Source organism: Dermacentor albipictus, chromosome 10 (genome assembly GCF_038994185.2).
Source record: "Dermacentor albipictus isolate Rhodes 1998 colony chromosome 10, USDA_Dalb.pri_finalv2, whole genome shotgun sequence".
Taxonomy (NCBI): Eukaryota; Metazoa; Arthropoda; class Arachnida; order Ixodida; family Ixodidae; genus Dermacentor; species Dermacentor albipictus.
The window spans coordinates 19,873,278-19,898,554 of record NC_091830.1 but is presented as its reverse complement, the minus strand read 5'-3'; the positions used below and the strand labels follow the sequence as shown (position 1 = coordinate 19,898,554).

Below are 25,277 nucleotides of genomic sequence, written 5' to 3'. Positions count from 1 at the left end.
GGTCAAAGAAATAAACGGTCTCCGAGAGTAAAAGGGGAGACCGCCGGCGCCGCCCCTGACGATAATACGCTGCGGCAGGCATAAATGCCAGAGATAAGCATACCGTTGGCCACAAGTGGAGCGAGAAATGCCCATGCAAACGAAAAAGAAAGTGACAAAAGGGCAGCGAGAACAGACGGCACACCTGCCCTTCCTTTAGCTCCCTTCACGGCCTCTCAACCCTATCTCGCCTCGCAAGGCAGTGGCAGTGAAGACGTTGACGACACATGCCAGAAGAAAAGCAGAAGTAAAAACAGACCGAGACAGGAATGACGGAAGCGTGGGCCCGTGAAAGTGAAATCCGCGCACGAGGAGGGGACACTTTGGTGTTGATACTTCGTCTCGAAATGGCTGGCAAGGGCGCCGTAAAACAATCTCCTGTCGTTTCATTTATGCATGCTTTTACGCGAAGTGGCAGGTAGGGTGCATTCTAGATTATGGGGTTTTACGCGCCAAAACCACTTTCTGATTATTAGGCACGCCGTAGTGGAGGACTCCGGAAATTTCGACCACCTGGGGTTCTTTAACGTGCACCTAAATCTAAATGCACTGGTGTTTTCGCATTTCGCCCCCATCGAAATTCGGCCGCCGTGGCCGGGATTCGATCCCGCGACCTCCTGCTCAGCAGCCCAACACAATATAGCCACTGAGCAACCACGGCGGGTGGTAGAGTGCAGTCTAGAGAGATCGCTCTGATACCCATAGGAAGTGAACCTGCAATAAACGGTCAAGGAAAGCATAGGAAAGGTAATTACATTTTTTTCTTCAATTGATATGTATATTAAAATTGAGGGTTAAATTTTCTATGAGCTTAATATCTTTAGTAAAGATTTAAAAAGGGAAGGCGATGAAAGCAGAACGAAAGAGAATTAGCCGCTGGTGGGAGTCGACCCCACAACCTTTGCATGACGCGTGAGAGCTCCGCGGGCTGCATTGCAACGCTTAAAGCTAGAGCAGGAAAAGAATTAAGAACCGCAAGACATGAGCTGGCGAGTTCATTCTCTTGTGGTAACTACAGAATAACAATTTTAGTTCTTGCGATTCTCATTTTTTTTTTCTTTTAGACTGCTAATGCGCAAACTGCGTGGCTTAACAGAAGTCTGGCTATAGTAGCAATTCAGCGAATTTAGGAGGGAACAATGCCTTTTGATGCCACTCAGTTTCATCGGATTAGTGTCGTTGGACAATCAGAGCGCTTAGCATAGCTCTCGGAGCAGGAATACCGAACATTTCTAGTTCAAAAACTGCTACGAAAGTCGATAACCCGTCTCGTGACGAATGTGCCGTGTGCGGCATGATTGTTTTTGAGTACTTCTTGCTTCCTTTTCTGAATGACAACATTGGTGTCGTGAACGTACAAGGATAGTCTTGTGTTTGGTCGACTTTTTTATGTAGGGTTATAGGCTAATAAAGTAAGACAGGCCACATTTTGGTGTCTAAGACACCACCTTTGCCATGAAGGGACGAACACAAACATGGCAGCTATAATTAGCTATAATTATTTGACCATTATGCTTACCATTCGTACTGTAGTGTTCATTTCTAAGTCGTATTGCTCCAATGCGCTTGATGTTATTTATTTTTCCCCCACTGTAATGCCTACAAGAGTGCTGTGGATATTGTACAAATGAAACAAAATAAAATAAATAAACAATTGGCTGCTAATTCTCTTGGCAAACGCTGGAGAGCCGCATGTCACTCGTGATGAAGCAAGGTAACAACAACCCGGTCATCACCGGCAGTTGGGCAACAAAGGCAAGAGTCCGCAAAGGTGCAGCCCCAATGTCAAGGAAAAGAGACAGACGGCGTAGCAGCCGACAGTCTCATCCACGGCACCCGTTCGTCGGAATGACGAATAGCGGGTTGTTCTCACTGTATCACTGTAACAATGCCCTGAGACGCTATGTTGATAACCGCGGGGGCCCCGGAGACAAAAAAGAATGAAGAAAGAAGAGCGGCGTCGGAATGCATGGCAGTCCCGATATTAGACAGATTAGCACTGGCGCCGCACTTCTCGTACGACGCCAGACTCGTGCTGGGTATCTAGGAGCCATGCTAACTATACACGATATCTTTGTTCTTCTTTTTCTTCACGCTATGGTGACGTCAGTTCCGCGTAATAGATTCCCCCGTGTGGACTGCCTGTGGAGTAACGTGGTAGGGGCAGTGTAATTTGATGTGTTCGAAATGAGCTGCATGTTAAGACCTTAATAAAGGGGAAAATCAGAGATCCACCCTCGTAGCAATTGCTACAAAGGAAACCCATACGGGTTTCTCGAAAGAAAAGCCTTGAAGTTGAAGAAAAATTCTTCCGGGTCCGGGTCTCGAACGCGGGACCACCGCGTTTTCGGGGCAGCCGCTCTAACATCTGAGCTAGCCAGGCGGCTAGCAGACGGTAGGGCGAATTTAAGGCCTTACACGTGACTGGATATACCTGGCGCCTCTAGATGTGTGGTAGTATGGTTGTGAGTGTAGATCTGTATTTCTCCGAGCTTTCTCTTTCCATAGATTGATTTCCTATTTAGATCATAATTCTTATTTGGTTTCCGTACGATATTCCTTGCAAGTAAAAGCTCGAAAATTTCGAACAAAGGTGCGCGCGGCTGCCTCGAAATGTCAGTATTGACACGTGTATTTATATTTATCGGGCGACCAGGTTTCGCCGCCTAACAAATCTTATCGCGCAGCGCGGGATGCGCTTGCATGTATCCGAAGTTTCTGGAAAGGTATCGATGCTTCTATCCGCTGGCTGTTGTCGCCGAACGTTATGTTATCTGATCTAATCGCCTGACGCGAATGGTGTAGAACTTTGTGGAGGGCACGCGGGTCCGAACGATTAGTCTGGAACATTCCACGACCGCTCTATAAAAGCCGACGCACTTGACCCGCTGATCAGTTTTTCCGACGATCGCCGACCGTGTTCGCCGCTATCGTTGTGCTATAAGTGTAGCCTGTTTTTGTGGGCACAGGTTCGCCCAATAAAAGCTCGTTTTGTATTCCACCGTATTGCTTCTTTCTTCACCGTCACTACCACGTGACATCTGGTGGAGGTGCTTTGCGTTCATGCACCGGACGCCCCCACAAAGCCGTGACCCAAGCCCTCACTCGGAAGACACCAACGTCGATAAGAACCAGCGAGGTAGCCGCAGGCTGCAAGGACTGCCCCCGGAGCACGGACTTTTGCCCGAGACGACTAGAAGGATGGCCACCAAGTCCACCCCAATGGCAGCACCAGCGTCACCCGTCGTGCTGCAGCAGCCCAGGGAGCCTCCGACGTTCCGTGGTTCAACTTTCGAGGACCCGGAAAGCTGGCTTGAGACGTACGAAAGAGTCGCTACCTTTAACAACTGGAACAGCGACGACAAATTGCGATATGTGTTCTTCGCTTTGGAAGACGCGGCCAGGACGTGGTTCGAAAACCGAGAAGCCACCTTAACAACCTGGGAACTTTTCCGAAGCGGCTTCCTGAAGACATTCGCAAGCGTCGTACGCCGAGAACGAGCCCAAGCGTTACTAGAAACCCGGGTGCAGCTACCTAATGAGACGACCGCGATCTACACGGAAGAAATGAGCCGTCTCTTCCGCCACGCCGACCCTGAAATGCCCGAGGAAAAGAAAGTTCGCCTACTCATGCGTGGTGTGAAGGAGGAACTTTTTGCCGGGATGGTACGAAGCCCACCGAAGACCGTCGACGAGTTTCTTCGCGAGGCCACCAGCATCGAGAAGACACTCGAGATGCGAAACCGGCAATTCGACCGCCGCACGAGCGCGACAAACTACGCCGGACTTCAGTCACTGGCCACCGACGACCTACGCGAGACTATCCGAGCTGTCGTGCGGGAGGAGCTACAAAAGCTGTTCCCATCATCACAGCCTCAAGTGGCTTCGATTGCCGATGCCGTGCGTGAGGAACTCCAACAGCAACTTGGAGTAGCCCCTGAATCGCCGCAGCCCAAGCCGCAAGCAATGACCTACGCCGCCGTCGCACGCCGTCAAGGCCCCCCTCCACGACCGCGCCAGGGCCCTGTCACGCCGCAGTTTCGTCGTCCGCCGCCGCCGCCGCCGCCAGCACGACCACCCGTCGCCCAGCGCACCTACCCGAGGAAGACAGACGTTTGGCGCGCTCCTGACCACCGCCCGCTTTGCTACCACTGCGGGGAAGCCGGCCATGTGTACCGCCGATGCCCATACCGGGAGATGGGACTGCGAGGTTTCGCCGTTAACGCGCCGCGGCCACAGATTGGCGAACGACCTCGCGATATCGCCGACTACCTCACCGCCACTCGGTGGAGCCATCGACGTGCTTCCCGTTCGCCGTCACCAGGCCGCTACCTGTCGCCTCAGCGCCGACCATACACTGGCCCAGCCCGGGGCCGGTCAGCAAGCCCATATCCGGAAAACTAAAAGCAGCAACCGATGGAGGTGCGGTTGCTGTTCGTCGAACTGACGAAGATCCTCCGCCGCCGACGAAGACGACGACGAAACGATCTCGACGACATAACGACACGCCGCCGTCACGACGAAGTCAAGAAAGCAAGACTACACCGACGAACGACGACTTGACGACGCGACGTTCTAACTTCAGTTCAACACGACGCAGCCGTGATCCGACGCCACGACCTAACTGCAACGCCAGACAAAGAACCACCGACCTCGACGTGCTTCTCGACGGCCACGCAGTTACCGCCTTAGTGGACACAGGGGCTGATTACTCCGTAATGAGTGGACATATCGCCGCCCATTTGAAGAAAGTTAAAACTGCATGGGAAGGCCCCCAAATTCGGACCGCTGGAGGACACCTCATTACGCCGACTGGAATCTGCACGGCAAGAATAACCGTTCATGACCGGACTTACCCTGCCACCTTCGTTATCCTCCAACAGTGTTCACGAGATGTCATTCTCGGTATGGACTTCCTGAACCAACACGGCGCAGTCATCGACCTGAAGTCGAACTCAATAACGCTGTCGGAAGATAAAGCGATACCGCCGGAGAGCCCTCGTAGTCACCACGCCTTGAGTGTGCTTGAAGATCAAGTGAGCATCCCGCCTCGCTGCAGCATTGTTCTTTCGGTCAGCACCGAAACACCCGCTGACGTAGAAGGTGTCATCGAAGGCGACCAACGCCTCCTGCTAGACCGTGAAATTTGCGTCGCAAGAGGGATCGCTCGACTGTATGGAGGGAAAACTGAAGTGTTGCTGACAAACTTCAGCCCGGAGTTCAAGCACATCAACAAGGGCACGACGATCGCATACATCGAGGAATTTCAGGAAACCAGCGATGCGTTTGTCCTCTCGGATTCTGTTGCATCTACCCAGACGACCGTAGTTCCCGAGCCAGACTTCGACATAAATCCAAGTCTCCCCGTGATTAAGAAGCAACAGCTCAGAAGTCTCCTTCGACGCTACAAAGACTGCTTTTCGACGTCATCGAGGATTCGACAAACCCCAGTCGCAAAGCATCGCATAATAACCGAAGAGTGCGCTCGACCACTCCGCCAGAGCCCTTACCGAGTTTCGACGCGAGAACGCGAAGCTATAAGAGAACAAGTCGACGAAATGCTGCGCGACGACATCATCCAGCCGTCGAAAAGCCCGTGGGCATCCCCTGTTGTCCTGGTGAAGAAAAAGGACGGAACCCTACGTTTCTGCGTCGATTATCGTCGTCTGAACAAGATCACGAAGAAGGACGTATACCCCCTTCCACGGATAGACGACGCATTGGATCGGCTCTGCAACGCTAAGTACTTCTCCTCGATGGACCTCAAGTCTGGCTATTGGCAAATAGAAGTCGACGAAAGAGACCGCGAAAAGACCGCCTTCATCACCCCAGACGGCCTCTACGAGTTCAAGGTTATGTCATTTGGACTGTGCTCGGCGCCTGCAACGTTCCAGCGCGTGATGGACACGGTTTTAGCGGGATTGAAATGGCAGACCTGTCTCGTTTACTTGGATGACGTCGTTGTATTCGCCGGAAATTTCGACGATCACCTTAGGCGGCTTGCCACAGTACTAGAGGCCATCAAGTCATCAGGGCTCACTCTGAAGCCAGAAAAATGCCGCTTCGCTTACGACGAGCTTCTGTTCCTAGGCCACGTCATCAGTAAATCCGGAGTACGCCCCGACCCCCAGAAAACAGCTGCCATCGCAAAGTTCCCGCAGCCCACCGACAAGAAGGCAGTGCGTAGATTCCTTGGCATGTGTGCCTACTACAGGCGCTTTGTCAAGGACTTTTCACGCATCGCCGAGCCGTTGACATATCTAACTAAATGTGATGTTGAGTTCAAGTGGGAAACGCCGCAGGCCGACGCATTTGAAGAACTCAAACGACGCATGCAGTCGCCGCCGGTACTTGCGCACTTCGACGAGTACGCCGATACAGAAATCCATACTGACGCCAGTAGCCTAGGCCTCGGTGCCGTTCTAGTCCAGAGGAAAAACGGAGTCGAACAGGTGATATCTTACGCTAGCCGGTCACTGTCAAAAGCGGAAGGCAACTATTCTACGACCGAAAAAGAATGCCTCGCCATCGTTTGGGCTACAGCTAAATTTCGCCCTTATCTTTATGGCAGGTCATTCAAAGTCGTCAGTGACCATCACGCGTTGTGTTGGCTAGCGAATATAAAGGATCCTTCAGGACGACTGGCACGATGGAGCCTCAGACTACAAGAATACGACATCACTGTAACCTACAAGTCCGGACGAAAACACTCCGATGCCGATTGCCTATCACGCGCCCCCATTGACCCGCCGCCGCAAGATGAAGATGACGACGCCTTCCTTGGCATGATAAGCGCCGAAGACTTCGCTGAACAGCAACGGGCAGACCCGGAGCTAAAAGGCCTGGTGGAATACTTGGAAGGGCACACCGACGTTGTCCCCAGGGCATTTAAGCGCGGATTATCTTCCTTCACGCTTCAAAACACTCTCCTCGTGAAGAAGAACTTTTCACCAGTCCGCGCCAACTACCTTCTTGTTGTCCCGTCAGGACTTCGTCCAGAAGTACTGCATGCCCTACATGACGATCCGACCGCTGGACACCTCGGTTTTTCCCGGACACTATCGAGGATACAAGAAAAGTATTATTGGCCGCGCGTGACCGCCGACGTCGCCCATTATGTCAGAACATGCCGAGACTGTCAGCGACGTAAGACACCGCCGACAAGGCCAGCCGGATTACTACACCCAATCGAGCCTCCTTGCCGACCATTCCAGCAGATCGGGATGGACTTGCTGGGACCCTTTCCGACGTCAATAACCGGAAATAAGTGGATCGTCGTGGCGACGGACTACCTCACCCGCTTCGCTGAAACAAAAGCACTGCCGAAAGGTAGCGCAGCCGAAGTGGCGAAATTCTTTGTCGAAAACATCCTGCTGCGACATGGCGCCCCAGAAGTCCTCATCACCGACCGAGGAACGGCCTTTACAGCGGAGCTCACCCAAGCCATTCTGAAATACAGTCAGACAATGCACAGGAGAACAACGGCTTACCACCCGCAGACGAATGGTCTTACGGAGCGGCTGAATAAGACCCTCGCCGACATGCTAGCGATGTACGTCGACGTCGAACACAAGACCTGGGATGCCGTCCTGCCGTACGTAACATTCGCTTATAACACGGCGGTGCAAGAAACAACACAGATCACGCCGTTCAAGCTGGTTTACGGCAGGAATCCGACGACGACGCTCGACGCCATGCTGCCGCACGTCACTGACGAGGAAAATGTTGACGTCGCTAGCTATCTCCAGCGCGCCGAAGAAGCCCGACAGCTCGCCCGCCTGCGGATCAAGAACCAGCAGAGGACCGACAGCCGACACTACAACCTCCGACGACGCTTTGTCGAGTACCAGCCCGGTGACCGTGTTTGGGTTTGGACCCCTATACGCCGACGAGGACTGAGCGAGAAGCTTTTGCGTCGCTATTTCGGACCGTACAAGATCATCCGACGTATTGGTGCACTGGACTACGAGGTCGTGCCAGACGGCATTTCGCTGTCACAGCGGCGCCGCTCACGACCTGAAATTGTCCACGTTGTGCGGTTAAAGCCATACCACCAGCGTTAACGAACTTTGGGACTTCGCGTAACTGACCTTTGGACTTTGTTTCTTTTCGTTGTGTTGTTACTTCTGTTTAATTTGGACTTTGTTTCTTTTCGTTGTGTTGTTACTTGTGTTTAATAAGTGTCCTTTTGCGTTTCGCTCTCTTTGTAGCATCGGGACGATGCTTTTTAAGAGGGGGGTATTGACACGTGTATTTATATTTATCGGGCGACCAGGTTTCGCCGCCTAACAAATCTTATCGCGCAGCGCGGGATGCGCTTGCATGTATCCGAAGTTTCTGGAAAGGTATCGATGCTTCTATCCGCTGGCTGTTGTCGCCGAACGTTATGTTATCTGATCTAATCGCCTGACGCGAATGGTGTAGAACTTTGTGGAAGGCACGCGGGTCCGAACGATTAGTCTGGAACATTCCACGACCGCTCTATAAAAGCCGACGCACTTGACCCGCTGATCAGTTTTTCCGACGATCGCCGACCGTGTTCGCCGCTATCGTTGTGCTATAAGTGTAGCCTGTTTTTGTGGGCACAGGTTCGCCCAATAAAAGCTCGTTTTGTATTCCACCGTATTGCTTCTTTCTTCACCGTCACTACCACGTGACAGTATCTTAGCCAATGCGGCATGATTAACTCGGCAAAAAAAGGAAAATAAAACCTAAACACAATAGCTGTCTTTGTTGGGCAAGGTGTGTGAGTTGGACACGAGTGCGAAGGGAGGGAAAGTACATTATCGGTAAAATTTTACATTGGGAAGGGCTTGTTGTGGAGCGGCATGTCAATTTCCACAATATTTTCACAATATTTCATCTTCAGTAAGTAGCGTTTTCTTCCACTTGTCGAATCGAGAAAGGCGAGAGAGCATTCTTATTGCTATGGCGATGAGACATCTGGACGATAGGTATAATCCGCCACAGTGAATCCTTGTGCCCACGGTGTACGGCCTCCTCTAGGCCAAAAAAGTCATCGGTTCGATTATCGGCCCTGGAAGTGGGCTCGCTGCCAAAGTGCCCGCACTAACTTGGGTTTGTCGGTACAAGTCAGAACTCAGCTTCGCCTCTGCCGCGGGTCGGCCCGGTATTGCACTACCTCCGGGATCCGCCAACATTTTGTCTTACGTGACAAACAGGGTTTTCTCATTGGGTAAACATAGAAATGCTTACGGATTTAAAAGAAAAAGGAATGCGTAAGACGATGTGTGAATTCTGTGGCGCTATACGTTCAACGAGATTTTACTGCGCCATATTGCATGCGGAAGTGCTGGTAAGCGAGGTCGGTACTTCAACATATCATAAGTGTACTGGGAAGTCTTGTGCAGTAACATAAAACGTTCGTATGCGAGTCTGTGTGCCGTGCAGTGGCTGCGGCGATAAGCTTTCAGCTTGCGAAGGAGACCAAGAAGTTTGTGTAATCAGTATCACTTGCATGCGAATCTAATCGCCTTCTTTAGCACAGCATCAAGGCCCTCCGTGTCGCAAGAATAATGAGGCGACCAGACTGTAGGCGCTTATGTCCTGCCCACTAGAGATTTACTAGCGGTCAGTCGGCATTCGTCAGTTTTGTTATATTCTAACTGCTGTTCTAAATCTCTCAAAGCTGGCTGAACCACTGCGCTCGCAGCGCCCGCAGACGCTAGCGCCCTCTATTTATATCCTAACAATTTTTCTACGAAACACTTCACAATCAGCCCTTGCTCTAAATGGGGATGCCGATGTCCCGTAACTAGAGGAGGAAAACCGAAACTACGGCACGCGTTTTGCTCATCTTAACAGTCCCAGCTGCATGAGAAATATGCAATGTAGCGGACCTCCCAACAAATACGTTCGCGCTTTTTGCAGTGGTTGCACCCGTTACGCTCGATACGACTGCATTATGAGCAAAATAGTTGTGCTGCTTGCATTGCACTTGCGTTTCTTGCTAACTGTGTGCTGGTTGCGTACGTAGTCTGAACGTAGCCTTTCCGTAAGGTTCACTTAAAGTTTAGTGAGTGTACATCTCTGTCCCGTTTAAAAGCCAGATGTAGCGAAATGTTATTTGCGCTCAATTAGATTAAAACAGATAGTAGACATCATGAATGTAATAGCAGCAATATACTAAGGCTAGTAGGCACACCTATTTTTAGTTAACAGCGCTCAACCTTCAGCTTAGCGGATAACAGGCAGCCTGAGCAGTGCGTCAACCAGCAATACGGTATATGAGACGGATATGACGTGAATGCCAGAATTTCCCGCGTCACCCTGGGAGCTGTCGCAGTTGCATTTTTTCACTTGATGCACAAAGTGTACTGGAAGGGCTGTCGCACGCTGCATACAATATGCATGTGAAAAAGCGAACAGGCACGTTAATTGGAACCTCGCAGCTTGGGTTCTGCGTCATTTCTGACGGACTCCAACGGGGATGCTTTTTTTTTTTTTCAGTTTCAGCATGATAATACTGGGATTTTGCTCAGTGGCTTCTGATGCATTCTTCTGCATTTCGCGCAAAATGTTTTGCAGTATAGCCTTAATTCTCGGCACCTATAGTATCATTACAAATACATTTCTTACTCAATACTCAAATTTTGACTCAAGTTCCGTGACCAGTAAGATTCTGCGGTGCTCATTGGACATACTGTAGCGGTGTTATCTCGATCAGACGTGCAACGTATGTTTGCTGCTAAACTTCAAATTTAGCTGTGAACTCGTTGCGATATATCTGAGCCCAATGAGGTGCTTCAGATCTGCAATACCCGTGTAAGTAACTCCACAAGAAAAAAACAATGTTGTTTGTTATCTGAATGTGAAACTTTGGTCACTTTCGTTCCACTCTTTCATTTAGCTGCTTTCACTTGAACAGAAGTGCATCGTGACAACAGGTCCAACTGGAGAATGCATTGAAGTTTTTGTATAGCGAAGCTTTCATTGCGAATCCTCGCAGGCTTCCTTGACACTGGCAATTGGATGCTGCTGCTGTCTCTCTGATTAGCTCACACCTCAAAAAAGAAAGAAAGAAACAAACACAGGTGTTGAATTACGTGCCCGGTACTGAGACTGGAACTTCGGTCCTTCAACACAACAGCCCAATAGACCATACACACTCGTATAATTTCATTGTGTCAACGCCAACTATGTGACATGATCGCTGCGTGTGTCACATTGTGAAACACGAATATGCATGAGCACGTGCGCGCGCGTCATTTTACTTTAAGTTAAAAGCGCAGAAATGAAACGGGCAAACTTTACAACATTTGATCAACCACATCACGAAAGCTTCACTTCGCATGAATTTACAATGTGCGCGCTCTATGTGCATATTTTATTGCGGAACAAAAGTAGCGGCAAATCGTGCAAAGCCTGCTTTCAACAATCACTCTTTTTATTCATCTTGATGGCGCGATTGTAGATTGCCTCGACGAATGATTACGTCGGCACATATCAAAGCAGCCTGACCAACACTGCGAGTTCCGATAACGCGCGGCTCTCGAGCTGAAGCAGCGTACAAGGCATGGGAAACGCCTGCTTCGCTTCTTGCCTTTTGGTGCGCTGATATTTCGCAGTCGAGGAAATCGTTGGGCCCCAGCTAGGAAATACGAATACCTAGTTCTTGCAGCTTCCTCGAATGCGAGCTTGAGTGCATGCAAAACAGCACTGCAAGCGGCTTGCAACCGCAGGAACGGTGAAAGCACTCTCGAAAGTTTGGGCCCTTGCCACTGTATGATGATTAGGCAGCAAGTCAACACCCGCCGTGGTGCCATAGTATAAATTATGGGGTTTTACGTGCGAAAACCACTTTCTGATTATGAGGCCCGCCGTAGTGGAGGACTCCGGAAATTTTGACCACCTGGGGTTTTTTAACGTGCACCTAAATCTAAGTACACGGGTGTTTTCGCATTTCGCCCCCATCGAAATGCGGCCGCCGTGGCCAGGATTCGATCCCGCGACCTCGTGCTCAGTAGCCTAACACCATAGCGACTGAGCAACCACGGCGGGTATAGTGGCTTAGTGACTATAGTGTTAGGCTGCTGAGCGCGAAGTCGCGGGATCAAGTCCCGGCCGCGGCGGCCGCATTTCGATCGGGGCGAAATGCGAAAACACCCGTGTACTTAGCTTGAGGTGCACGTTAAAGAACCCCAGGTGGTCAAAATTAAGACCACCTCATAATGAAATCGTGGTTTTGGCTCGTAAAACCCAACAATTAAGCGTATTGGCTGCGGCGTCCGAGTCACTGGCTTTCATGGCTAGTTCCCAGTGTTGAGATGTCATTAAAAACGACTAACCCAACTTTCAACAGTGCACTCCTCTAGGGGTCACACCGCACCAGGATCTAATAGTGCATCGACCTGGCCACACCGCCCAGATAAGAAGGCTGTCCCTATAGCACGAGTCTGGACCATGCCCGCGATCGGTCGCTTTCGAGAACCTTGCACTTTCGCTTTGTTTTTATCTCGTTCTCTTCTTCCCCGTCGTTGCCTTATTCCTTTGTTTCGCGATATCTCGCTGCGCAATGATCGTCACTGTCGAGTGCGATCACTCTTACCATAGTACTCATGTAACAGGCGCGTCAGCGATCGCGATATTAACATGCACGCCCTCTGACTCGTGCATGACCTCGTATTTAACTGCTTTCAGCGTGATTCTCCTCCTTGCACGCTTGCGATTCCTTATCCCGCACTGAAGCCTTTCCCTGCGAGTGTATACAGATGGCTTCGCGGTGTGTAATCGTTATCTCACCATTTCTAGGAAAAAAAGAAAACGCGTGGCCAGTAAAACATCGGGTTAGGGAGATGGCGGACGCTTTCATAACACCGCCCGGCGACACTATAGAGGACATAGAATTTTATTGCTACTAAAACTTACCAGTGAGATTCCTGGCGCTGCGACTTTTTAGCTACCGTGAAAATGATGGCCAGTATACACGGAGCTTTCTTCCTGCTTGTGGCGCCAGACGTTCTTGTGGCCTTATTTCCCACGCTTTAGTCTGCCTTTATTGTCCCAAATTTCGAAGCTAATAGATAGTGTCCGCATACACGCCCCAGCGACGGCTCCCTATGTGTAACACAAGGTAATCTCAAAGGCCATGCTATTGGTAACTGCGTGCGCCGGAAGTGATTGCTGAACTGGAAACACGTCATCAACGCCATGTTTTAGACGCCAACTATTATATTTATTTAAGCGCAGAATGCCGTAAAGCTGTGAGCACATGTGTAATTACTGGCGATTGTGGCATTTGCGGCGCAATATTTGGTTGAGCGTGATCAGTTTTCAAAGTACCAAAGACGTCTGAAGTCAGAAGGATGAAGTTTAGGCAAACGCATGTACTAATTATCATTGCCATGCTCGCTGAACCACATGTGCCTGCAGCTCCCACAGACAGTAGCGCCAGGTTTACTCGTAGTAATTTGTGTAGGAAACTCTATGATATATACTTGAGAGCGGGCTCTCACGAATCAAGGGTTACCGCAGGACTTGGCGTCGAACATTGTAGCACATTTAACGCGATAGCGTTAAGGGCCCCGCGTCGCAGAAAATCCGTGTCGGCGGAAGCAGTCGGTGGAGTTCTACGCCAGAAAAAAAAATTTATCCCGAACCACAACCACGCAAGACCTCCACGTGGCGCCGAAGCGTTACTGAACTAATTGAATTTCTCAAAGTAAAATGCCTCGGGAAGTTCGTAAAGTCCGACTTACGCACAACCCACAGACATGATAGCGTCGGATTGTAATTTGAATATACGAGAAACATAATTCTGTTACGCGGAAACTCAAACACGAACCCCCCCTTTTTTTTTCTTGCTTACCCCCCTCCCCCGGGGTATGAGCCAATGATGGGTGACTGCTCGTAACCTCTGCCTTTGGGGGGGTATGAGCCATTGACCTGCCCGGCACTTCCGCCTGGATCGGACTCTTTTCTATCGTGCCCTGTATCACAGAATATCCGGTGCATGTTGCTGTCCGAGTCAGCAGGGCCTGATAGCCCTATCGCGTTAAAGATGTTTGGGTGGTGGCATAGTCATGATTAAGCTGTTAGACTTAAGTAGAGTGGCCGGTCTGCTGTAGAGTAGCCGTCTTGCAGAAGCCTAACACGATATTACGGCATGACTTAATATTCCTCTTTAGGGGCCGTCGAGGGCACCTCAGCAACCGGAAATCTACAGACGGGGCTGGTGTACAAACACGTCCTATAGAGTGTATACGTCACAGGTGCTCGTCACTGCTCCGCATGTGGTCAAACCTTATCCGGATCCCGCCACTCTACGGCATATCTCCCATGCCCCTGGCATTGTTTTTGGACGTTGAATCACATGGATCAATCGACTTTTTTTTTTTTTTGTCGTGGTCCATGCGCCAGCGGAATGGGAGCACAACGCGCAATTAAGCAGGCAATGGCGATTTGTTTTCCGCAACATGCATCAGTGCCCTGGTCAACCACGACTTGCCGAAGACTCGGTAGGGAGCGCTCCATTAGAGCAAATACCGTTGTTCATGTGCCGGAACTTTGCAACTTGGGTCCGTGTTTTGTCGAAGGAAAATGCAAGTATGACGATGCAGCCGGCTTCCGGAACACCGAGGATGGCCTATTTGCTGAGGCGATCGGTTGTTCATTCTATGCGAAGGATTCTGCTGGATTCTAATTTAGAAAAAGTAAGAACACAGTAGGAGCGATAGTACAACACGGCATTTGTGGTGCCCTTCTTGTTTTATTGCGTTCGTGTAGTGTACAGTCGACCACAAAGCTTCACGGAGCACGGGATCACAGAAAACGTTGAATTTCTCAGCAGCCTGTGAGAGCAGCCAGTAAAACCTCACATCACAATCTTGTTCGCATATACTAGGAGATGCGAGTGGGCCGTGTTGTGAGGCTGCGGAGGTAACAAATTTTCCTCGGGTGCTGTGGTTCAGTAGGCTTTTGTGCTCGACTGTTCGACTGCCTTTCCTGTCTATGAATACGAAACAACTTGTCCCGCTTTCTTCATTCACGTCATGCTCCATTTACTAGACTGCTGTTTTGCCGCTGTTGCCGCTGCCTGTAGGGCCCCAGGCCTCGTCAAGCTGCTCAATGAGCAGCTTCTTGTCTGGGGTCCATTTTTTCTTGAGGAAAATAAAAATTGTTTCTGATTCTGATTCTGGATAGTTCAGGTGCCCGCAAGACAAAGATAGCAGTAATGCGGATGTCCGGGGTCACACACAAGCTTCTTCTATTACACTACTTGTATATCTTCTTTGTGTGTGTTTTTATTTCGTATCAAATAAATAATTAATTAATCCATCAGACCATTACATTGATAACTCGTCGGCGATCACACAAAAAGAGAACTCATAACAGTCTTCTTTCTAGGAACCGAAGGTCTGAGAGTGGCCACAGTGAAGGACGCGCTGTTTTGAAGGGACCTCAAACGGAAACATTATTTATGTCGAGATAGATTAAAAGACTGCGCTTCTGTAATACCGAATTGGTCCTTCGTGGCGAGAACACAGCTTTTTTTAGACGAGAAAATGGCTAGAATGGAATATCGGTGCGACGCCACCGATTCGCGACTATATATGGCACCTTTCATGAGATGTCAGCTCTGGCTGATTCACAGAGAGCGCCGGAGGGGCTGGTCACGTGGGGATTACGTCAACTCGTCCGTTTTGGCGCGGGTGGTTCAAATTGAGCGGCAGCAGCGGGAACAGCGCGGTTGCAATTTCCCACGCAACAGTCATACGAGTACATGTTGGCACACATGGAATGATAATATCATAAGAAGCCAACAAACACTGACACCAAGGACAACATAGGGGAAATTACTTGTGCGTAATAAATGAAATAAAGAAACGATAAATTATTGGAAATTAAAGTGGATGAAAAAACAACTTGCCGCAGGTGGGAACCGAACCCGCAACCTTCGCATTTCGCGTACCGTGCTCTACGTCTACCAATTGAGTTACAATGGCGCCGTTTCCCCATCCATTTTCTTGGGTATTTATGTGTCCTAGCCAACAAATACCCAACATAATTACCCAAGAAAATGGATGGGGAAACGGCGCCGCGGTAGCTCAATTGGTAGAGCATCGCACGCGAAATGCGAAGGTTGTGGGTTCGGTTCCCACCTGCGGCAAGTTGTTTTTTCATCCACTTTAATTTCCAATAATTTATCGTTTCTTTATTTCATTTATTAAGCACAAGTAATTTCCCCTATGTTGTCCTTGGTGTCATTGTTTGATGGCTTCTTATGATATGACTAATAAAAATCGGGCCCCTCTGCTAACCCCCTTTCTTCTCATGGAATGATAATGTAATTCTAGACGGATTGATTATCGATCTAACCCTGCCTAGCATATTGCGTCAGGGTCCCTTTAAACAAGTTCAGCTCTGCTTCTGAATACTGCTTTCTTATGTAGGATCTGCTTGCGTAACCACTGAAGAAGCCATGCCATTTGTTTGTGTGTTTGTTTGTGTGTGGGTGTGTGGGTGGGGGAAACAAATTTGCGCCGGCAGACAAAGACATTTAGACAATGGGTTAATGCGGTCTCCTCTAACAGTCGGTAGACAACGTTCGCGAGAACTCGTAACCACCCCACCGCGAGATATCTCGCAAGATTAATTGGAGCGAGTGAGTAGGATGCGGAGATTAGGTTCCGCGGGAGTGGGAGTCGATTACAGCGCCGGGAAAACGCGGTAACGCCGCGGAGGCCATCGCGCGGTGCTCCCGGGTAAGGGAGGCGCACGGATAACAAAGCGGGCGTGAGCGAACGCGCAGGACTCGGGACTCGCGCGAGACCAACGCGTCGTCTCTCGCTTCCATACACACGTAGCTGCGGCTCCTTCGGGCCGCTCGCGCGGCGGGCCAACACTGCAATCACGATCGCGCATCCTGGTCGGCCTAAACAAGGAGCGTGCATCTCTCTCGCATTATGCGTCTCTCGCATTATACGTCTCTCGCATTATACGTATCTCGCATTATACGGGGCGAGAAGAAAAGAAAAACTGCCGCGCGAGCTCATCGGGCGCGCACCGCTGACACTGTTTTCTGGTTCCTCTCGCTTATCAAGGCTGCAGGACGTTTCTGCATGCAGAGAGAGAAAGGCGGGTGATCTTTTTTTTTGTGTAAGCGTGGCCGGTCAGTCCCGGGAGCTACCCCTTCACGCCGATAGTGGGTGCGAGCGTGCTCGAGTGTGCTCGTATACGCGTGCGTTTGTGTGTACGCCAAGGTAGAAGAGGTGAAGGTCGTTCGCGTATTCAGGATGGAGGGTTCGCGTCGGGCAAGCCCTGTCCGTGTGTTGCGAGGCTGGCCCATGGGAGTGGTGAGGGGTGGACGTGAGGCGAAAAGTTAAAAAAAGAAGGGGGTGAAGCGCGTGTGAGTACAGCGTGCGTGTATGTGACGTGCCCAGTCACTTAGGCGGTAATTGTTAAGTAGCGCTATAGGCTTGATATTAGAAAAAAAAAAAAAACAAGGAGGCCGCCGCCAGAGCGGGCTTTAGCGTGGTTTGATCATCACGTATTACTGCCACGGTACCCTTCTTAGAGCGCGTACTATCAGGCCGCTGGGTCGGCGGCGGGCATTTCGTTATGGGTGCTTTGTCTTCTCTGGGCCTTTGCATCGTCTGGGTAGCTTTGTTGTACTGGTGCTAGCCGTTCCTTCTGTGTTTGTTTGTTTTGTTTTTATGCGTGTACTTGAGTGCTGCTTGATACAGAGGCATCGGCATTCTTTGCGTGGGGCTTGGAAGGAAGGGGGAGGGGGGGGGGGCTGCTGAGACAGGTTATTCGAAGGCGGGAGATAAAAAAAAATCGTGTAGACGGGAGTAGCCGCTCCACCACCAGCCACTTTTCCTTCTGCTGTTCCGCCTTTTATGTATACGGTTCGGTCCCGAAGGCTTGCCCCTAAGAGAGGCGCGGGATGCCCTCTCTTTCAGTGATCATGACGTGATCGTTAATTTTGTGCGTGGTCTACGAATGTAGGTCTGTGTGGAGAAAGGTTCTTCTTGGAGGAGTCCGGGCGTTAGCCGGTCTGACGTACGTGAGTTCTGGTTCCTTTGTGAAGGGGTAAGGGAGTTGGAGGGGGGGGGGGTATCTTTTGGTGAGTTCGAAATGGGGCTCTGCTGCCGTCACGTGGTCCTCGCGATGCCTGCGACTCTTGGGCGCATGGAATGACTGGATGTTTCTAAATTGAGGTGATGTTTCGGTTTGTCGGACGCAAAACAACGATGTAGTAGAATCGGAAGACCCGCCGTGGTTGCTCAGTGGCTATGGTGTTGGGCTGCTGAGCACGAGGTCGCGGGATCGAATCCCGGCCACGGCGGCCGCATTTCGATGGGGGCGAAATGCGAAAACACCCGTGTGCTTAGATTTAGGTGCACGTTAAAGAACCCCAGGTGGTCAAAATTTCCGGAGTCCTCCACTACAGCGTGCCTCATAATCAGAAAGTGGTTTTGGCACGTAAAACCCCAAATATTATTATTATTATTAGAATCGGAAGAACAATGCGACTGCAATCGTCGTTCTTCTTAAGTTCAATATGTGCCGTAAAAAAAAAACAAAAGCCACGACTGCGTGCTAGCGAAAATAAGTAATCTCAAGGTGGAAGAAAGCCAGTTTTTTTTCATTAATATAGCCATTACCTTAGCCCACATTTCGGCTCATAAATTACGAGAACAACATCATCAGCATGCTTTTTTTTTCCACCTTGCGCTTTTTACGTTTACTTTCATTGACCTTTTTCGGTTTCGTTATGATAAATTATCTTGCTTCACTTGAAAAGAAGTTCGAAGCTTGCAAGTTTAGTTGTGGGTCATAGTTTGTCAAAAAGCCCGTAACAATGTGTGTGTGTGTGGGGGGGGGGGGGGGGGCAGGGGGCGAGGGGCTAGGCGCGCAAGTTATTTCTGTGTAAATTCACCTAACTTATCATATTTTACCGAGATTAAATTTATGCCGTGACGAAACTCAAATAAAATGGTAATGGGCATTCAGGAAGTACCTGAAATGTTTTAGTACTCCTGCTCTGTTTTCCGCGTCAACTTTGGACCTTCAAAGTATTATGTACTGCCAACACGCAAAGGGATGGTTCTCCTTCTTGCATTCACATTTATTCTTCCGTTGCAGCTTCATCATATCTTGCCGCCAGTGGGCCGGCGCTGAACCCACAACCTTCGGCCTGAGTTTCGTCATTCCATTCGACCTTTTTCGTCCCCCGCTTCCAGAGATATCTTTATTAAGACTACCTCGCTCTGCTGCCTATCCCGGTGAGGCGTGAATAAATTCTGTCTGTTGAAACTTTGCAAGTCTAACCAAATTTCTTACATCATCAGAATCACGAAAAAGTGTACATCTACACTGCAGATTAGGAAGATTCAACAATTCTTCAGCGAGCTTTGTCAAGATCACATTATGTGGACTCGATGATAGAAATCTCTTAAAGGAACATAAAGTGTGGAAACATCAGCTATTTCAAGTCTCGCATACTCAGAAAGCGCTTATCCAGCCACTTTGAATATCAGTCCGATGTGAAACATTGCGAAAAACAATGAAATAAATGAAACCGTCGTACATGACAGTGCATCGACACCGAGAATACTCAGCAATCGAACTTCCAGCTTGTTTTAGTGAAACACTTTACGCATATTATTCAAACTTACAGCACAAGTTCAACCTGAAGTGTGTCAACATGTGAGCGACGACACGTCTTCAATTATTGTATTCATCAGTGCTTTTGCTTTCGATACGCTATACCGGCGTGTGCGATTGTGCACAAAGCTTCAGCAAAAGTCTGTGCCCGCAACACGAAATCATTAACGTGTTCCTTCAGCTAGCCATTAGATAAGATAACGTTGTTTTTTAAGAACTGCCCCTCGTCGTGCTAGGTATACCCTCGCGGACTGTGTGAGACCTTGCGCAAACCCATGAATTCTCATCACTGAAAGGCAGCTCGATCCACCGGTGTGAGGGGATGAAAATTCATGTTAAGGGGAGGCGCCGTGGCATACCCACTGGCTATGGCATTGCGCTACGAGCTTGATGCACGTTGAAGAACCCCAAACTTAACTTAACCCAAACTTAACCCGGAGTCCCGCCCAATTCCGGCGTGCCACATAATCAGACCGTGGTTCCGGCCAGTAAAACGTCAGCAGTTAATTTTTCGTATGCTTAAATGACATATGATTTAATAGAATATGTGCATAGCCAAAAAGTGTACTGTCAGGTAAAGTGGGGCCTGAGTTCGGTCTCAGTTGTTTCCGCGATCGTCAAAGCAGATATTTTCTCAGCGAAACTCCCTGTATTCTTCGTTTTTGCTTTCATTGTCTATATAATGACGCTAGCCTAAACTTCATACAGTGCATGTGTTTTCTTTCTTTATTGGCGTCATCTTTATTTCTACGTCTTTCCTTCTCTGCTCGCGAGTGTATTTTCTTTTCCTCTTCATATTTTTCTTTTTTTTTACAGGTACTGTTTTCTCGCACAGATGCCACTTCGTATTTTATGTCAAGTGAGTTTCAGGGTGCCTTCAGATATTACCCTTTCTTTCTAACCGTGTTTTCTTCACACTTTCACGGTGATATTGCCAACTGTATGTTTATTAGCCTGCATTATATATATATAAATATATATATATATATATATATATGTGTGTGTGTGTGTGTGTGTGTGTGTGTGTGTGTGTGTGTGTGTGTGTGTGTGTATTTTAACGCTAACAGACGAAACAGCGCTTGTATTATTTATATTGTTTACATATGGTGTCCTTATGCATGTTTAGCGTGTATACCTACACACGAAAGGTACACACGTAGTCGCCTAGTTATATTCAAATCAATAATTAAATAAATAAACACGGAACCTCTAATCCTACCTAACAAAAATTATACATATAATTCCATCGCATCTCAACAGTAAGTTGACTGAAGCCAACAAAACCTCAACAGAAGCGCAAAAGAACTTCTATAACGATTCTTGTAACGTATGCGCCTTTTGTTTCCCGCCCTGCCTTGCTTGTACGCTGCTTCCGAGTCGCGAACCTCGGCCACCTCGCCCAGATTGTCATTCTGACCCACGAAAATGCGCAAGTCGGGCCGTCCTGGCAGCGGCGGCGGCGGCGGCGAAAGCAATGTCTGCCGGTCTCTTTTTCTTTTTTCGAGGGAGAAAGAATCTGGCCCGAGGTGTGGTCGGCTCGGAGCACCGTCCTCTCCTCGGCGGAGATCAAAAGTCAACAAGAACTGCGACGACGTTCGAGGCGTTCGACGGCCCTCGGAGACTCTCGGGCAGCAGGGCGCGGAAGACCTCCGAGGAGAAGAGGAAGCCATGTTGGAGGTTAGGGAAGAAAGAGAAAGTCGGCGTATGCAAGGCGCTGCAATGGCGACGTGGGAAGTGCATCGCAAGCCGCTTTTCTGTGCGTCTCCTTCCTCCGGCACTGTCTGTGTATCTGTCTGCGTGCGTGCGTGTCTGCGCGAGCACGATCAAGTAGTAAAGAAGAGGAAGCAGGCGCCGGAGCAGAGGCGTTCTTTTTTTCTCTGGCAGGCAACGGGAGGCAGCGCCGCGTTGCGTCCGCGGCGCGAACTCGAAGAGGCACGCGCGGAGGAGCATTCCAAGGACAACCGCTGCTGAACCAGACCTACTACACTCCGCCTCCCGACACCCCCTCGGTTTGCCGCTGCCGACGCCTCAGCGCTGAAGGCGCCGGCAACGACCCTCCCAACCTAGTGAGCAAAGGACTGCCGCTCGACGCCTTCGGCCTGGACGCCTGTGCTTCTTTATGCAGTCGTCATTTGGGGGGTAGAGGGGGAGAGGGGGGGGAGGGGATGTAGTTTGCAAACGGTCACTGCACCGTGTCGAACAGCGTTGAAGCAAGGTTCCCTTTGTTGACAAACAGAAAGTGTGGGCCAAAGAACGATGCAGACATGAGACTGTGTCTGGGAGAATGTAAATGGAACAGAACTTTGAGGGGGAAATAAATAGGTGCTTCTTTTTTTTTTTTTTGCACAGTGGATACACAACCATTTTACCGCCCAGAGACAGCAGTGACGGTGATGGTAACGTGAAAATCCCCTCTGAGATTGGGTGGTTACACATGCCACCTAGGGGCTATTTTTTTTATTCTGGTGTATCTTAAGCTTTAAATAATTTTACAGACTAAGCTGCATTTTACACATTAAGCTGCATTGAATGTACATTCGTGCAAGATAACAAAATTGTTACCTTGAATTTTCTATATATAACCTTTAAATGTTTTCAAACCGGTCGGTATTTACACAATAAAGCCGGAGTAAAACAAGGCAGTTCATGCCTTGTCAGTTTACCCGGCCTAGGCTCGCCACTGGCTGCTGGTTCATTAAGTATGCAGCATCAAAGCAGCGCCCAACCAGCACTGTCACAAGCCAGTTGAAAGTATGCCGATGGGTATGTATGGGTGAGTATGCCATTGAGTGGTGAATGTGCTCAAATTTAAAGTACAGAATTATGTTTACAGTTACAGTAAGAAGTAAGGTTACGAATGGCCGCAAGGCTCGGGAGCACAAAACATTTCAGACGAAGCGATATCTGCACGCCTGCCGCACGTTGTACTAGATGCAATCGTACATCCCCTCCCCCCAAGTTCTCCCACGCTAAGGAGCAATATTTCAAAGAGAATGTGCTTTTGCTACTAGAATTCTGCACTACTTACCCCAGTTATCTTCTTTGGTTAATGATCGACGTAGCCCCTCGTCAGCAGGCGTCAGTGTCCCTACTTTCCACCGAGTGTCGCTGCATAAGAAACAGGCAGGACAAAATAATTGTACACCATTGCATGTTTACCGGTAACATCAACTTCATTTACGATGTGTAAGGCCCGCATTTACCTGAACGCCGTACTTAAACTTTTAGGATATGATTTTCATATCCGTACGAAATACATTTCAGTAGTGCCAAAGATGCTGCATCATAACAATTTCTGTATTATTGATCTTGTTAATAGCTAATCACGGATCTGCGTTTTTCCTTTAAAAACAGTGAAAAAGAAAATGTGATTACAACTGGTTTCTTCTCGCTTAAGTTTCGCAGTAATATTGCATATTATGGTCCACATGGTTCAATAAGTTCAAGCGCTTGGGGCTGTTATTTGCGTAATTTCCCACACGCGCACACACACACAAAAAGAAAATCAAGTTTGCCTATGCCTGCGCCCCATACAATGAGGGATGCTTGAAACATGGTGGCTATGTAACTTCCGGAGTCTGCAGTACGGAAAAGCATGGCCTTTGAGATCGGTTTCCATTAATCACTGGGGGGTGCGTCTGAGAGGCGCAGACGAAGAAAAACTCGCAGTTTTCTTTCTACCAACGAGGCCAATAACCATGCTTAAAATGATGATGGTAATGTGATCAACGAATCAAAAATACAGTTTACGCACAACAAAAATGTTCGTGGGAGTTCATAAGATATAAATGTTCTTGGGCATGTGCAAATCAGGTGCCACATTCCAATCGCAGCACTCGCAAACACGGACGCAGGAGCTACGGAAACAATCATCACCGGTGCAACATGGTCTGCAGACATCGAGTGGGTTACCTGGAAAACGTTTGTTACATATACAGATAATTTTTGAAGTCCTTGTATTCTTGCTTCCGGTCGAATGTCGTATACAGGCTGCCCCAGCTAACTTTAGCCAGAGTTTAAAAATATGCAAGTGTCACTTAGCTGGACAGAACAAAAATAATGTTGTTTTCCGTCGCTTGGACATACTATAAATAATTGTTTTTCATTCCGCCGAATTACATAATTAATCTTAATTAATTAACCAACTTCTCGAATATTATAGTTAGGTGCAAAGTGTCAATGAGAAAATTAGAACGACATGAAAAACTCCCGATACAGCTTTATATTCGTCAATAAGTTTTACATAGAGGTGTTGTTCCGAGCGTGAAAGTCGCCCGCAAAAAAAAAAAAAAAAAAATGCGGAATGAAAAAAAAATTACAAGAGAAATTGGAGATTGACTATCTCCAAGCGACGGCAAACAATATTACCTTTGTTCTGTCCAGCTACGTGGCATTTGCGTATATTAAGCTCCGGCTAAAGTTAGCTGAGACACCCTGTATATGTGACCATATCCCGAGCCGTGTCAGCGGTAAACTGCGACTTAATTCTTTTGTATGCAATTCTAGGCCCCCGGCGATCATTTAAGCGCCGGCTTTTCCACAAACAATGTATTGTTAAATTAGTAAAGGATGTTAACATGTGATACGACAGCCATCCAGCAATAATGCACTTTTCACAAACGTGCATGGAGGTATTTGAACACCGAACAACAACTACAACAACAACAAAAAAAACTCATGTAGAAAGACACATGTTCTGTAGTGTCATCGATATGATTCATGTTTTCCTGCGGGAAGAAGTGACCATGTGGATGCTTTCTAACCAATTTCATAGAAAACATAACGAAGCGTTCTTGGACTAGAAGAGGATAAGGACAGCATTGTGGACAAGAGCACTGACATATTTTTTTTCCTTTCTTGTCTTATTCTCGACACAACTAACAATTCCTGCTTTTCACGAGAAGTGCGGTTCACAATGAACGCAGGTGTTTGAAAAACTACTGGACTAAAATTGTTTCCAGGCATGCTTGCGAAATCATACGAATGTCTTTTGTAGGCTGACGGTAATTAACAGGGACAGTGCGTTCCAAATATTTACCCTGGATCTGCTATTAGCAAGTATTTATTTCGGATTAAGACACTTCTGGACCTGTGGACTTGAACCGCGGTCGAAAACAGGGTCAACCACACATTTGTGCTTGCCCTTGAGAAACAAAGTATAGGTGCTTACGAATAGACATGCACAAGATTATGCAGGCGACGCAAGTTATGGGCATTCAGGTGCGTCTATCCATCTAAAATTTGTTTCATATACCCACTTGATTTCCTCGGTGAATTGTTCATGAGTTGTCGATGCTGATCGTAACAGGGCACAAAGCAAGGTTCAGTTGGAACTTGCCTCAGGATGACAGCGAGTGTAAGGCTGCAGTGACCATATGACCTTCGTAGATGACGCTATGGATTTAGTGAAGAAACGTAGCCAGAAAGACTAAGCGAAGGAGTGCACGCCCGTATAAATCACCGTATCCTGCGTCTGGCACGGTAGCACTGTATGCTTTAGCACAATGCATCGATATGCACGTTTCCACACGGCACTAGAACTGCACGTGGAATGGAGCTCAATGACGTCAGGAATACAAAAAAAAGGTGGCCCGAGTTTTTTGTTT

General features: G+C 48.7%; 1 protein-coding gene, 1 long non-coding RNA gene and 1 other non-coding gene across 4 annotated transcripts in view; 2 read left to right on the top strand and 1 right to left on the bottom strand.

Moving 5' to 3' along the window:
* LOC135911482 (G1/S-specific cyclin-D2-like) overlaps nucleotides 1–25,277 on the bottom strand; it is a 353,997-nt gene that overhangs the window by 116,528 nt on the left and 212,192 nt on the right. Inside the window, exon 3 of the mRNA XM_065443790.2 lies at nucleotides 22,700–22,779. The gene's annotated coding sequence lies outside the window, so the exon portion shown is untranslated. The remainder of the gene's footprint in view (nucleotides 1–22,699; nucleotides 22,780–25,277) is intronic.
* Nucleotides 1–25,277, top strand: part of LOC139050663 (uncharacterized) — a 239,044-nt gene that overhangs the window by 194,133 nt on the left and 19,634 nt on the right. Inside the window, exon 3 of one of the 2 annotated variants that reach the window (XR_011509001.1) lies at nucleotides 20,488–20,530. The exons of the other annotated variant lie outside the window; for it this stretch is intronic. This is a non-coding gene — a long non-coding RNA (uncharacterized lncRNA). The remainder of the gene's footprint in view (nucleotides 1–20,487; nucleotides 20,531–25,277) is intronic. 2 annotated transcript variants of the gene reach the window in all.
* On the top strand, nucleotides 16,096–16,168 carry TRNAS-CGA (transfer RNA serine (anticodon CGA)). Its single transcript has one exon. It is a non-coding gene; the product is annotated as a tRNA-Ser (tRNA).